The 13,718-nt window shown below is 54.1% G+C and overlaps 1 long non-coding RNA gene across 1 annotated transcript; it reads left to right on the top strand.

Annotated features, from left to right (window-relative positions):
• The first annotated feature begins 506 nt into the window (after positions 1-506).
• LOC147596353 (uncharacterized) lies at positions 507-5,007 on the top strand. Its single transcript, XR_015261523.1, has 3 exons — positions 507-682; positions 4,321-4,640; positions 4,955-5,007. It is a non-coding gene; the product is annotated as an uncharacterized LOC147596353 (long non-coding RNA).
• Positions 5,008-13,718: the final 8,711 nt, after the last annotated feature.

Below are 13,718 nucleotides of genomic sequence, written 5' to 3' on the forward strand. Positions count from 1 at the left end.
CCGGTTGTGAAGAATTTCTTGTGAGAGGAACGGCTGCAGACGCCAAGGTCAGTGAAGAAGGAGGGGAAGTGTGGGGTAACGTTAACAAAGAGGTGGGTGTCGCAAGGCGGAACTTGCAGCCTAGCAACAAAGCTACGAGCGGGGCTGGGCTGCACGTGCGCGGGAAGGGCTGCGAGCGGCGCTGCCCGTACACAGGAGGGGCGGTCCACAGCGATTCGCGCGCTAGGCGCGGATAGGTCCATGGGCGCAGGGGGCGGGGGCGTTCGCGTGCGTAGCGGGTGTGCGGGTGCTTAACCCTGTGTTGCGCAGCATTAAATGAAGGCTTGGCTGGAGGGTGTCTGTGTGATGCCCTGTTTTCCCGGGGCGGGGCTCCGGTGCGTGCGGGGTTGGTTTGCTGGCAGGAGAGCCGGCAGGGAAGGAGTAACGCTGCTCCCGGCAGAGATCCCCCTGCAGCCCGAGGAGGACCCCACTGCGGGGCAGGCGGATGCCTGAAGGAGGCTGTGGCCCGTGGAGGGTCCGCGCTGGGGCAGCTGTTCCGGAGGGACTGCACCCCGTGGAAAAATGACCCACACCGGAGCAGTTCATGAAGGACTGCAGCCCGTGGGAGGGACCCCAGGCTGGAGCAGGGGAGGAATGTGAGGAGTTCTTCCCCCGAGGAGGAAGGAGCAGCGTAAAGCGACAGGTGATGAACTGACCATAACCCCCCCATTCCTCCTCCCTCCTCTGGTGCTCGGGAGGGAGAAGGTGGTAGAGGTAATGTTAAGCCTGGGAAGAGGGAGGGGTGGGGGGAAGTTCACTTGCTCTCTTTCTCATTATCCTGCTTTGGTTTTAGTAGCAAATGCATAGTTTTCCCCAAGTTGAGTCTGTTTTGCCCATAAGGGTAACTTCAGGAATCTCTCCCTTTCCTTAACTTACACCTAAAGCGTTTTTTTCTTACATTATCTCTCTCTATTCCCTTGGAGGGTGGGGGGAGTGAGAGAGAGACTCTTGGTAAAGAGAGGTTTCCTACTATCAAGCCCTCCCTCCTGCAGAGACATCCAGTGCCAGCTGGGAACCCCCTGCCAGATCATTAATGGTTGGCCACAGTGCATCCAAGTCAAGACCTCCATTGTGACACCCGCTTGCAGCGATGTCCAGTGTCGCAAAGGGAGCAAGTGTGAGATCATAAATGACCAACCACGGTGTTGTTGTCCAGCTGTTACCAGTGAGAATAATGTTCCAAATAACCAGGAAACAGTGTGGGCTTCTAGACTGAGGAGAGATGTCGAAACAGGCTCCTAAAGCAAATAATTTTGTCTCTGGCCCTGATTTGTTTGTCTTGCACAGTAACGAATTCTTATCCTGATAGTAAGACACGGTTATTGACAGTAGTGTAAAACAACTGAAAATGCGAGGGGCATTACAAGCCACGGTGAGTGACATTGGAATCCATGTCAAGGGAAATTGCAACCCAAAGCAAAGAGTACTGCAAACTTGCCAGGAGGGGAGAAAAAAATATCAGGTGTCTCCCCCCACCTCCTGCCCCGGGGCAGTCGCATCTCAGCCGTTCCCCCTTGCCAAAAAAATATTAAAATAAAATGTAGTAAATCAATAAATCAAGAGGTGAGCAGGAAGCGAAGGCGTGGGAGGACGGCGGGAGCAATCGGCCTTTGGCAGCGGAAGGCCGCGGATTTCCCAGAAATCCGCGAGGAGCTTTTGCATTGCATTTTGCATCTCCTTGCATGCTCTTTTTGCATCGCATTTTGCACCGCATTATTGCACGCTCCTCTTGCACCGCCTTTTGCAACGCTTTTTCCATTGCATTTTTGCACCATCCTCTTGCACCTGCTTCTTGCATTGCCTTCTACATCTCCTTCCTGCACCGCCTTTTGCATCGCTTTTTGCACTGCATTTTTGCACATTGTGCTTGCATCCCCTTTTTTGGCACTGTGCTCATGCACCCCCTTATAGCACCCCCTTTGCATCATATTTTAGCAGGCTCCTCTTGCACTGCCTTTTGCATCGTCTTTTGCATTGCAAAAAACAACGCCTCAAAAAACCCCAGGCACCCCAAAACACCCCAGTATCCCTGTAAACTTCCAGGGAGTCCCAGAACTCCTGGGAACTCCCTCAGCCCCCCCAAAACACCCCAGGACCCCCCTAACCTACCCAGAAACCCCTGAACTTCCCAGGGAAAACCTCAACCACTTTAAAACCCCCAAATCCCTCCAGGCGACCACCAAATCCCACCATGGGATCCCCTAAACCTTCCCTGCGACCTCCAGTCCACCCAAGGACCCCCCAAACATCCTGGGCACTCTCCCACTCCCCTCAACTCACCCCCTGGCCCCCTGAACGTCCCAAACCCCTCCTAGGCACCCCAAATCACACCAGTACCTGCCTAAGCCACCCAGAGAGGCCTCCAAACCTCCCTGGTACCCCCTCTGTCCTCCTGAAACCCCCAGACCCCTCCAGGTCACCCCTCAAATCCTCGCTAAGACTCCCCAAACCACCCCTGGGACCCCCCTAAACTCCCCAGAGACCTATCAGCAACCCCAGTCCCCTTACCGCCCTCGAATGTCCTCAGTCACCCTGGAACCCCAGAACCCCTCCGAGGAACCCCCAGATTCCTCCTGGGACCCCTAGATGACCCCAGAGAACCCCTATCCGCCGCCCCCCCCCCCCCCCCCCAGGGAAACCCAAAACCACCCCAGGGACCCCCTGATGTCCCCAAGGACCCCCCAGACACTGTGGAGACTCTCCTATGCCGCCCACCAACATGCATCCAGTCACCCTGAAAGCCCCAAATCCTTCCAGGAACCCCCAAATCCCCCTTGGGACCCCCAAAACCACCCCAGAGACCCCCTAAACATCCCTGGCAACCCCCAAATCATCCTAAACTCCCCAGGGACCCTTCAACCCCCTCAAGTACCCCTCCAAAACCAGCCCTGGGACCATCCTAAATTCCCCAGAGACCTCCGAAACCAGCCAAAGGACCCTTCAAGTCCCCAAGGACCCCCCCTTCCAAATCTCCCTGGACCTCCTCAGCCTCCCTGAAGCCCTAAAACCACTCTAGGGGAACCCTTGGCACCACTAAAATGACGCCCAGAGATGCCAAAATCCTCCCCTGGGAACACCAAAACCACCCCAGGACCCCCCCCACAAACCTCCATAAAGATCCTTCAGCCCCCTCTAAAATCCCCAAACCCCTCCAGGGGACCTCCCAGAACACCCCAGGATGCCCTAAACTACCCTAGGGACTCCCAAACCTCCCTGGGACCCCTTCAGTTCCCCTTAAAACCCCAAATCCCCCCTGGCATGCCATAAACCACCCCAGGGACCTCCCCCAAACCTGTCCCTGGGTCCCCTAAATTGAGGGAGGAGAGATGGGGAGAGGGTCCCCAGATCTGTGAGTCCCCTAAGTCCCCTATAAGGGGTGGGGGAAGGCATGGGGAGGGGGTCCCAGTCCCCTGTGTCCCCTGAAAGTGGGAAGGGGGACGATGGGGAGTGAGTCCTCAGACCCCTAGGTCCTCTAAAAGCGGGTTGGTAGGCGGGACGGGGAAGGGATGAGGAGGGGGTCCAGAGTCCCCTGCGTCCCATAAAGGGAGAGGGGGTCGTGGGTCCCCAGACGCCTGGGTCCCTTAAAATGGGGAGGGAGGAAGGATGGGGAGGGTGTCCCCAAACCCCTGGGTTCCCTAAAAGGGGTAAGGAATTGAGAGTCCCTGGACACCTGGGTCCCATAAAATGGGGAGGGGGGGTGGATGGGGAGGCAGTCCCTGGATGCCTGGGTCCCCTGAAAGGAGCGGGGGCGGGGGGAGGGTGTCCCTGGACGCCTGGGTCCCCTAAAAGGGGGGCAAGGGGAGAGGAATGGGGAGGGTGTCCCTGGACACCTGGGCCCATGTTGGGTGAGGGGGCGTCCTTGGGGACATTTGAGGTGTTGCTGAGTAGAGGGACCAAGGTGTCACCAAACAGAGCCCTGAGGGGTGGGGGAGCAGAGAGGGGGAAGAGGGGTGAAAGATCAGAGTGTGGGATGGAGGGAGGGAGGGAGGAAGGGAAGGATGGATGGAGGGATGGAGGGATGGATGGATGTTTGGTGGGATTGTTGGAGGGATGGAGGAATCATTGGATGGATGATTGGATGGATGGAGGGATAGTTGGATGGTTGAGTGGATGGTTGGATGGATGGCTGGAGGGATGGAGGGATCGTTGGAGGGATGGTGGGGTGGATGCTTGGTGGGATCATTGCATGGTTGGACAGATGGTTGGATAGATGACGGTTGGACGGATGGTTGGATGGGTGCGTGGTTGGATTGATGAACAGCTGGTTTGATTGTTGGATAGATGGTTGGACGGTTGGAGGGATCCAGGACGGACGGACAGATGACATGCCATTGGGTGGATGGATGGACGGAGACACCATCACCAGGGGATCCCTGTCCACCCCACCATCGCTGCCCTGCTGGTGCCAACCCGGCCCCAGATGGATCCAGTCCCACATCTTATCTCTGCCCTCCCCTCCCCCACCTCGGGTTCCATCCCTTTCACGTGGAACAATGGGGTGGAACAGCAGGGGCGGAGCCAGAACACCACTGGTGGATGCCACCTCCCCCTGTCCTCTACAAAAACCCCAAAGTCCTCAGAGGAGAGGCAGCGCTGAGATGGTGAGTCCCTTGCTATGGGGTGGGTCCTGGATACCTGGGTTCCCTGTAGGATCTATGGGGCAGGGTGGGCCCCGGATATCTGGGTCTTCTGGGGGATCTGTGGGGCAGGGTGGGTCCTGGATGCCCGAGTGCCCTGTGGGATCTATTGGGCAGGATGGGCTCTGAATACCTGAGTCCCCGGTGGGATCTATGGGGCAGGGTGGGCCCCAGATGCCTGGGTCCCCTGCCTCACTGTGGGGCAGAGTGGGTCCCAGATGCCAGGGTCCCCTCCCTGCCCCCTAACTGAGGATCTCTTTCTCCCACGTGTGGGGCAGATGCGGTCTCTGTGGTGGCTGCTGCTCTTGACGTGCTTGCTGTGGCAGTGCGGTGAGTCCTGTTGGCCAAAATCCCCATTTCTCCACCCAAATTCCACCCAGCTCCTCCTTCCCTTGCCTGTCTCATCTCTCCCTTTTCCCCTCCAGCCCCAAATCTGGTATTTTCAGACACAAATCCACCCACGCTTTCCTTGCAGGTCTCTCTTTCCATTTCCAAGCCCAAATTCGGCATTTCTAGCGCCAAATCCACACACCCTTTCATTCCACCTCTCACTTTCCATCTCCAACCCCGAGTTTGGCATTTTCAGCCCCAAATCCATGCACCTTTTCCTTGCTCCCTTTCCAGCTCTAACACCAGATTTGGCATTTTAACCCCAAATGGATGCACCTTTTCCATACACCTGTCCTTTTCCATTTCCGACCCCAAATTCAGCATTTCGAGCCCGAAAGTCACACCTTGCACCTCTCAAGCCCCAAATTTGGCATTTTCACACCCAAATCCACCCACGCTTTCCTTGCAGCTCTCCATTTTCCTCTCCAAGCCAACATTTTGCATTTCTAGCCCCTAATCCACACACTCTTTCATTCCACCTCTCCCTTTCCATCTCCAACCCCAAATTCGTTGTTACTAGCCCCAAATCTACCCACTCCTTCATTTTAACTCTACCTTTTTTTCTCCAAGCCTAAATCTGGCATTTTTGTCCCCAGATACACCCATCCTTTTTGTGCAGGTCTCCCGGTCTCCCTACAGCACCAATTTTGGCATATTCAGGCCCGGATCCATGCGACTTTTCCTTGCATCTCTCCTTTTCCATCTCCAACCCCAAATTCTGCATTTCTAGACCCAGATCCACACACCCTTTCATTCTACCTATCCCTTTTCCTCTCCAACACCAATTTTGGCATATTCAGCCCCAAATACACCCACCCTTTCACTCTATCTCTCCTTTGTCTCTCCAGCTCCAAATTTGGCATTTTCAGGCCCCAATCCACACACCTTTTCCTTATACCTCTCCTTTTCCATCCCCAACCTCAGATGTGGCATTTTGAACCCCAAATCCACACACCCTTTCATTCTACCTCTCTTTCTCCATCTCCAACCCCAAATCTGCTCTTACCAGCCCCAGACCCCCACACCTTCTCATCCCACCTCTCCCTTTGCCCCTCCATCCCCACTTTTGGCATTTCCAGCCCTAAATCCATACGCCTTTTCCTTGCACATCTCCCGCTGCCTCTCAAACCCCAAATTCAGCATGTCTGGCCTCAGATTCCCTTTGGAATGCGCAGCAGGGCTTGCTCAACCCCTATGCAAGCCTCTGGAGAATCCCCAGCCTTAAATCATGGACCAAAAAATGAAAGAGCGGGTTTGAGTGGGAGGAGAGCAAAAATGTTGGGGAAATTCTGCCTCACAGGAGAAGAAGCTGCCCCACCCAGCAGTGGATTCTCTGCTGTCTGATGCGGGGTTGGGCTGTCGCTCACTGATGCCCTGGTTTTATTTCCCAGGGGCTGCTCGACCAGACGCCAAGCTCTGCCTTGAGATGCAATGCGCATCAGGGAGCACATGCGTTGTCTTGGCCACCGGGCCCAAATGCATCCCATTGCCCTCGTGCAAAAACTACCGGTGCCGGGAGGGGACGCAGTGCAAGATGGTGGACGGGTGGCCCAAGTGCATCAAGTCCCTTTCGTGTAAGGACGTCCACTGTGAAGCTGGAAGCCAGTGCAAGATGGTGGACGGCTGGCCCACGTGCGTCCCACTGCTGTCACGTAAGAACTTTTCCTTGCATCTCTCCTTTTCCATCTCCAACCCCAAATTCTGCATTTCTAGACCCAGATCCACACACCGTTTCATTCTACATCTCTCCTTTGTCTCTCCAGCTCCAAATTTGGCATTTTCAGGCCCCAATCCACACACCTTTTCCTTATACCTCTCCTTTTCCATCCCCAACCTCAGATGTGGCATTTTGAACCCCAAATCCACACACCCTTTCATTCTACCTCTCTTTCTCCATCTCCAACCCCAAATCTGCTCTTACCAGCCCCAGACCCCCACACCTTCTCATCCCACCTCTCCCTTTGCCCCTCCATCCCCACTTTTGGCATTTCCAGCCCTAAATCCATACGCCTTTTCCTTGCACATCTCCCTCTGCCTCTCACACCACAAATTCAGCATGTCTGGCCTCAGATTCCCTTTGGAATGCGCAGCAGGGCTTGCTCAACCCCTATGCAAGCCTCTGGAGAATCCCCAGCCTTAAATCATGGACCAAAAAATGAAAGAGCGGGTTTGAGTGGGAGGAGAGCAAAAATGTTGGGGAAATTCTTCCTCACAGGAGAAGAAGCTGCCCCACCCAGCAGTGGATTCTCTGCTGTCTGATGCGGGGTTGGGCTGTCGCTCACTGATGCCCTGGTTTTATTTCCCAGGGGCTGCTCGACCAGACGCCAAGCTCTGCCTTGAGATGCAATGCGCATCAGGGAGCACATGCGTTGTCTTGGCCACCGGGCCCAAATGCATCCCATTGCCCTCGTGCAAAAACTACCGGTGCCGGGAGGGGACGCAGTGCAAGATGGTGGACGGGTGGCCCAAGTGCATCAAGTCCCTTTCGTGTAAGGACGTCCACTGTGAAGCTGGAAGCCAGTGCAAGATGGTGGACGGCTGGCCCACGTGCGTCCCACTGCTGTCACGTAAGAACTTTTCCTTGCATCTCTCCTTTTCCATCTCCAACCCCAAATTCTGCATTTCTAGACCCAGATCCACACACCGTTTCATTCTACATCTCCCATTGCTCTCCAGCTCCAAATTTGGCATTTTCAGGCCCCAATCCACACACCTTTTCCTTATACCTCTCCTTTTCCATCCCCAACCTCAGATGTGGCATTTTGAACCCCAAATCCACACACCCTTTCATTCTACCTCTCTTTCTCCATCTCCAACCCCAAATCTGCTCTTACCAGCCCCAGACCCCCACACCTTCTCATCCCACCTCTCCCTTTGCCCCTCCATCCCCACTTTTGGCATTTCCAGCCCTAAATCCATATGCCTTTTCCTTGCACATCTCCCTCTGCCTCTCAAACCCCAAATTCAGCATGTCTGGCCTCAGATTCCCTTTGGAATGCGCAGCAGGGCTTGCTCAACCCCTATGCAAGCCTCTGGAGAATCCCCAGCCTTAAATCATGGACCAAAAATGAAAGAGCGGGTTTGAGTGGGAGGAGAGCAAAAATGTTGGGGAAATTCTGCCTCACAGGAGAAGAAGCTGCCCCACCCAGCAGTGGATTCTCTGCTGTCTGATGTGGGGTTGGGCTGTCGCTCACTGATGCCCTGGTTTTATTTCCCAGGGGCTGCTCGACCAGACGCCAAGCTCTGCCTTGAGATGCAATGCGCATCAGGGAGCACATGCGTTGTCTTGGCCACCGGGCCCAAATGCATCCCATTGCCCTCGTGCAAAAACTACCGGTGCCGGGAGGGGACGCAGTGCAAGATGGTGGACGGGTGGCCCAAGTGCATCAAGTCCCTTTCGTGTAAGGACGCCCACTGTGAAGCTGGAAGCCAGTGCAAGATGGTGGACGGCTGGCCCAAGTGCTTCCCTTTACCTTCGTGTAAGGATTTCCGTTGTGAAGAGGGTACGCAGTGCAGGATGGTGGATGGGTTGCCCAAGTGCGTCCCCTTGCCTTCGTGTAAGCATTTCCATTGTGAAGCAGGAAGCGAGTGCAAGATGGTGGACGGCTCGCCCAAGTGTGTCCCACTGCCATCATGTAAGAATTTTGATTGCAAGGCAGGAACTGAGTGCAAGATGGTGGATGGCTTGCCAAAATGCATCCCGCTACCGTCGTGTAAGTATTTCCGTTGTGAAGCTGGAACACAATGCAAGATGGTAGATGGTTTTCCCAAGTGCGTCCCCTTGCCGTCGTGCAAGGACTTCCGCTGTGAAGCTGGAAAACAATGCAAAATTGTGGACGGGTGGCCAAAATGTGTCCCGGTGCCATCATGCAAGGATTTCCATTGTGAAGCAGGAACCAAGTGCAAGATGATGCATGGGTTGCCCAAGTGTGTCCCACTGCCATCATGTAAGAACTTCCATTGCAAGGCAGGAACACAATGCAAGATGGTGGATGGGGGGCCAAAGTGCGTCCCATTGCCATCGTGCAAGGATTTCCGTTGCGAAGCAGGAACCGAGTGCAAGATGGTGGATGGCAGGCCAAAATGCGTCCCGTTGCCGTCATGCAAGGATTTCCATTGTGAAGCAGGAACCGAGTGCAAGATGGTGCACAGGTTGCCCAAGTGTGTCCCACTGCCATCATGTAAGAACTTTCATTGCAAGGCAGGAACCAAGTGCAAGATGGTGGATGGGGGGCCAAAGTGCGTCCCATTGACGTCGTGCAAGGATTTCCGTTGCGAACCAGGAACCGAATGCAAGATGGTGCACGGGTTGCCTAAGTGTGTCCCAGTGCCATCATGTAAGAACTTTCATTGCAAGGCAGGAACCGAATGCAAGATGGTGGAAGGGGGGCCAAAATGCATCGCATTGCCATCGTGCAAGAATTTCCATTGCGAAGCAGGAACTGAGTGCAAGATGGTGGATGGCAGACCAAAATGCGTCCCGTTGCCATCGTGCAAAGATTTCCTTTGTGAAGCAGGAACCGAGTGCAAGATGGTGCACGGGTTGCCCAAGTGTGTCCCACAGCCATCATGTAAGAACTTTCATTGCAAGGCAGGAACCGAGTGCAAGATGGTGGATGGGGGGCCAAAATGCGTCCCGTTGCCGTCGTGCAAGGATTTCCGCTGTGAAGGTGGAACACAATGCAAGATGGTGGATGGTGGACCAAAATGCGTCCCGTTGCCATCGTGCAAGGATTTCCAGTGTGAAGCAGGAACCGAGTGCAAGATGGTGCACGGGTTGCCCAAGTGTGTCCTGCTGCCATCATGTAAGAACTTCCATTGCAAGGCAGGAACCGAGTGCAAGATGGTGGATGGGGGGCCAAAGTGCGTCCCATTGACGTCGTGCAAGGATTTCCGTTGCGAACCAGGAACCGAATGCAAGATGGTGCACGGGTTGCCCAAGTGTGTCCCACAGCCATCATGTAAGAACTTTCATTGCAAGGCAGGAACCGAGTGCAAGATGGTGGATGGGGGGCCAAAATGCGTCCCGTTGCCGTCGTGCACGGATTTCCGCTGTGAAGGTGGAACACAATGCAAGATGGTGGATGGCGGACCAAAATGCGTCCCGTTGCCATCGTGCAAGGATTTCCAGTGTGAAGCAGGAACCGAGTGCAAGATGGTGCACGCGTTGCCCAAGTGTGTCCTGCTGCCATCATGTAAGAACTTCCATTGCAAGGCAGGAACCGAGTGCAAGATGGTGGACGGGGGGCCAAAGTGCGTCCCATTGACGTCGTGCAAGGATTTCCGTTGCGAACCAGGAACCGAATGCAAGATGGTGCACAGGTTGCCTAAGTGTGTCCCAGTGCCATCATGTAAGAACTTTCATTGCAAGGCAGGAACCGAGTGCAAGATGGTGGAAGGGGGGCCAAAATGCATCGCATTGCCATCGTGCAAGAATTTCCATTGCGAAGCAGGAACTGAGTGCAAGATGGTGGATGGGGGGCCAAAATGCATCCCGCTGCCGTCGTGTAAGGATTTCCGTTGTGAAGCAGGAACCAAATGCAAGATGGTGCACGGGTTGCCCAAGTGTGTCCCACAGCCATCATGTAAGAATGTTCATTGCAAGGCAGGAACCGAGTGCAAGATGGTGGATGGGTTGCCAAAATGCGTCCCATTGCCATCGTGCAAGGATTTCCATTGCGAAGGAGGAACCAAGTGCAAGATGGTGGATGGCAGGCCAAAATGCATCCCATTGCCGTCGTGCAAGGATTTCCGCTGTGAAGGTGGAACACAATGCAAGATGGTGGATGGCGGACCAAAATGTGTCCCCTTGCCTTCATGTAAGGATTTCCATTGTGAAAGTGGAAGGCAGTGCAAGATGGTGGACGGTTCACCCAAATGCGTGCACAAGCAGGTGTTCCAGAGTGAAGCACCACCAACTCCACGTCCTCATGTGCCGTCTTCATGCCACCATCATCCCTGTCCCATAGGGTCCACGTGTGAGGTGGTTGATGGTTTGCCTCGGTGCGTCCCAGTCAAGACATCCTCAAGACGACCTTCTTGCAGTGACATTCATTGTCCAAAAAAGACCACGTGCAAAATGAGGGACGGACAGCCAAACTGTGTCCACATTGGACCCACCTGCCAGGACGTCCAATGCCAGAAAGGAAGCACATGTCAGATGGTGAAGGATTGGCCACGATGTGTCCAAACTAAGACATCTCCAAGTCAACCTTGCCAGGATGTCCAGTGTCCCAAAGGTACCTCGTGCAAGATGATCGATGACCAACCACGCTGTGTCCACAACCCGCCCTCCTGCGACGATGTTCAATGCCAGAAGGGAACTGTGTGTCACATGGTTGATGGGTGGCCTTGGTGTGGGCGAACCAAGACCTGCACCAATGTCAGTTGTCCCACAGGGACCAAGTGCAAGAGCATAAATGACCAACCACGGTGTGTCTACAGCCCGCCCTCTTGCAGAGATATCCAGTGCCAGGTGGGAACCACCTGCCAGATCATTAATGGTTGGGCACAGTGCATCCAAATCAAGACCTCCATTATGACACCCACTTGCAGCGACATCCAGTGTCCCAAAGGGAGCAAGTGTGAGATCATAAATGACCAACCACGGTGTGTCTACAGCCTGCCCTCCTGTGGAGACATCCAGTGCCAGGTGGGAACCACCTGCCAGATCATTAATGGTTCGCCACGATGCATCCAAATCAAGACCTCTATTATGACACCCAATTGCAGCGACATCCAGTGTCCCAAAGGGACCAAGTGCAAAACCATAAATGACCGACCACGGTGTGTCTACAGCCCGCCCTCCTGCAGAGACATCCAGTGCCAGGAGGGAACCACCTGCCGGATCATTAATGGTTGGCCACAATGTGTCCATATCAAGACCTCCATTATGACACCCACTTGCAGCGACGTCCAGTGTCCCAAAGGGAGCAAGTGTGAGATCATAAATGACCAACCACGGTGTGTCTACAGCCCGCCCTCCTGCAGAGACATCCAGTGCCAGGAGGGAACCAGCTGCCAGATCATTACTGGTTGGCCACGATGTGTCCAAATCAAGACCTCCATTATGACAGCCAATTGCAGCGACGTCCAGTGTCCCAAAGGGAGCAAGTGTGAGATCCTAAATGGGAAACCATGGTGTGTCTGCAGCCCGCCCTCCTGCAGAGACATCCAGTGCCAGGTGGGAACCACCTGCCAAATTATTAACGGTTGGCCACAATGCGTCCAAATCAAGACGTTCATTATGACACCCACTTGCAGCGACATCCAGTGTCGCAAAGGGAGCAAGTGTGAGATCATAAATGACCAACCACGGTGTGTCTACAGCCCGCCCTCCTGCACAGACATCCAGTGCCAGCTGGGAACCAGCTGCCAGATCATTAATGGTTGGCCACGATGCATCCAAATCAAGACCTCCACTGTGATGCCCACTTGCAGCGACCTCCAGTGTCCCAAAGGGACCAAGTGCAAAGTCATAAACGATCGACCACGGTGTGTCTACAGCCCGCCCTCCTGCAGAGACATCCAGTGCCAGGTGGGAACCACCTGCCAGATCATTAATGGTTGGCCACAATGCATCCAAATCAAAACCTCTATTATGACACCCAATTGCACCGATGTCCACTGTCCCAAAGGGAGCATCTGTGAGACCATAAATGACCAACCACGGTGTGTCTACAGCCCGCCCTCCTGCAGAGACATCCAGTGCCAGGAGGGAACCACCTGCCAGATCATTAATGGTTGGCCTCGATGTGTCCAAAACAAGACATCCATTATGACACCCACTTGCAGCGACGTCCAGTGTCCCAAAGGGAGCAAGTGTGAGATCATAAATGAGAAACTATGGTGTGTCTACAGCCCTCCGTCCTGCAGAGACATCCGGTGCCAGGTGGGAACCACCTGCCAGATCTTTGATGGTTGGCCACAATGTGTCCAAATCAAGACCTCCATTATGACAGCCAATTGCAGCGACGTCCAGTGTCCCAAAGGGAGCAAGTGTGAGATCACAAATGACCGACCACGGTGTGTCTACAGCCCGCCCTCCTGCAGAGACATCCAGTGCCAGGAGGGAACCACCTGCCGGATCATTAATGGTTGGCCACAATGCGTCCAAATCAATACCTCCATTATGACACCCACTTGCAGTCACGTCCAGTGTCCCGAAGGGAGCAAGTGTGAGATCATAAATGACCAACCACGCTGTTGTTCTCCGGCTGTTATCAGTGAGAATAATGTTCCAAATAACCAGGAAACAGTGTGGGCTTCTAGACTGAGGAGAGATGCCGAAACCAGCTCCTAACGCAAATAATTTTGTCTCTGGCCCTGATTTGTTTGTCTTGCACAGTTACGAATTCTTATCCTGATAGTAAGACACGGTTATTGACAGTAGTGTAAAACGACTTTGGAGAGTTCAGTTTCAAGAGGTTCCTGTTCCCCCTGCGCTACCCTCTCCCCCCAAAAAAATAAAAGGAAAAAAGAAATCCCTATCAAAGGCACTCCAGTTAATTGGTTGAACATCTTCTCTTGGCATCGTTTGGTGCTAAATTTGTTCATTTGCTACGTGGTATGTGTCCTTCCCTGACAAGTGTACTACACAGGACGTTATCTTCAGATGAGAACTTTGGGCCGTATTCTTACAATGTAGTTCCG

Source organism: Chlamydotis macqueenii, chromosome Z (genome assembly GCF_036417535.1).
Source record: "Chlamydotis macqueenii isolate bChlMac1 chromosome Z, bChlMac1.mat, whole genome shotgun sequence".
Classification (NCBI taxonomy): domain Eukaryota; kingdom Metazoa; phylum Chordata; class Aves; order Otidiformes; family Otididae; genus Chlamydotis; species Chlamydotis macqueenii.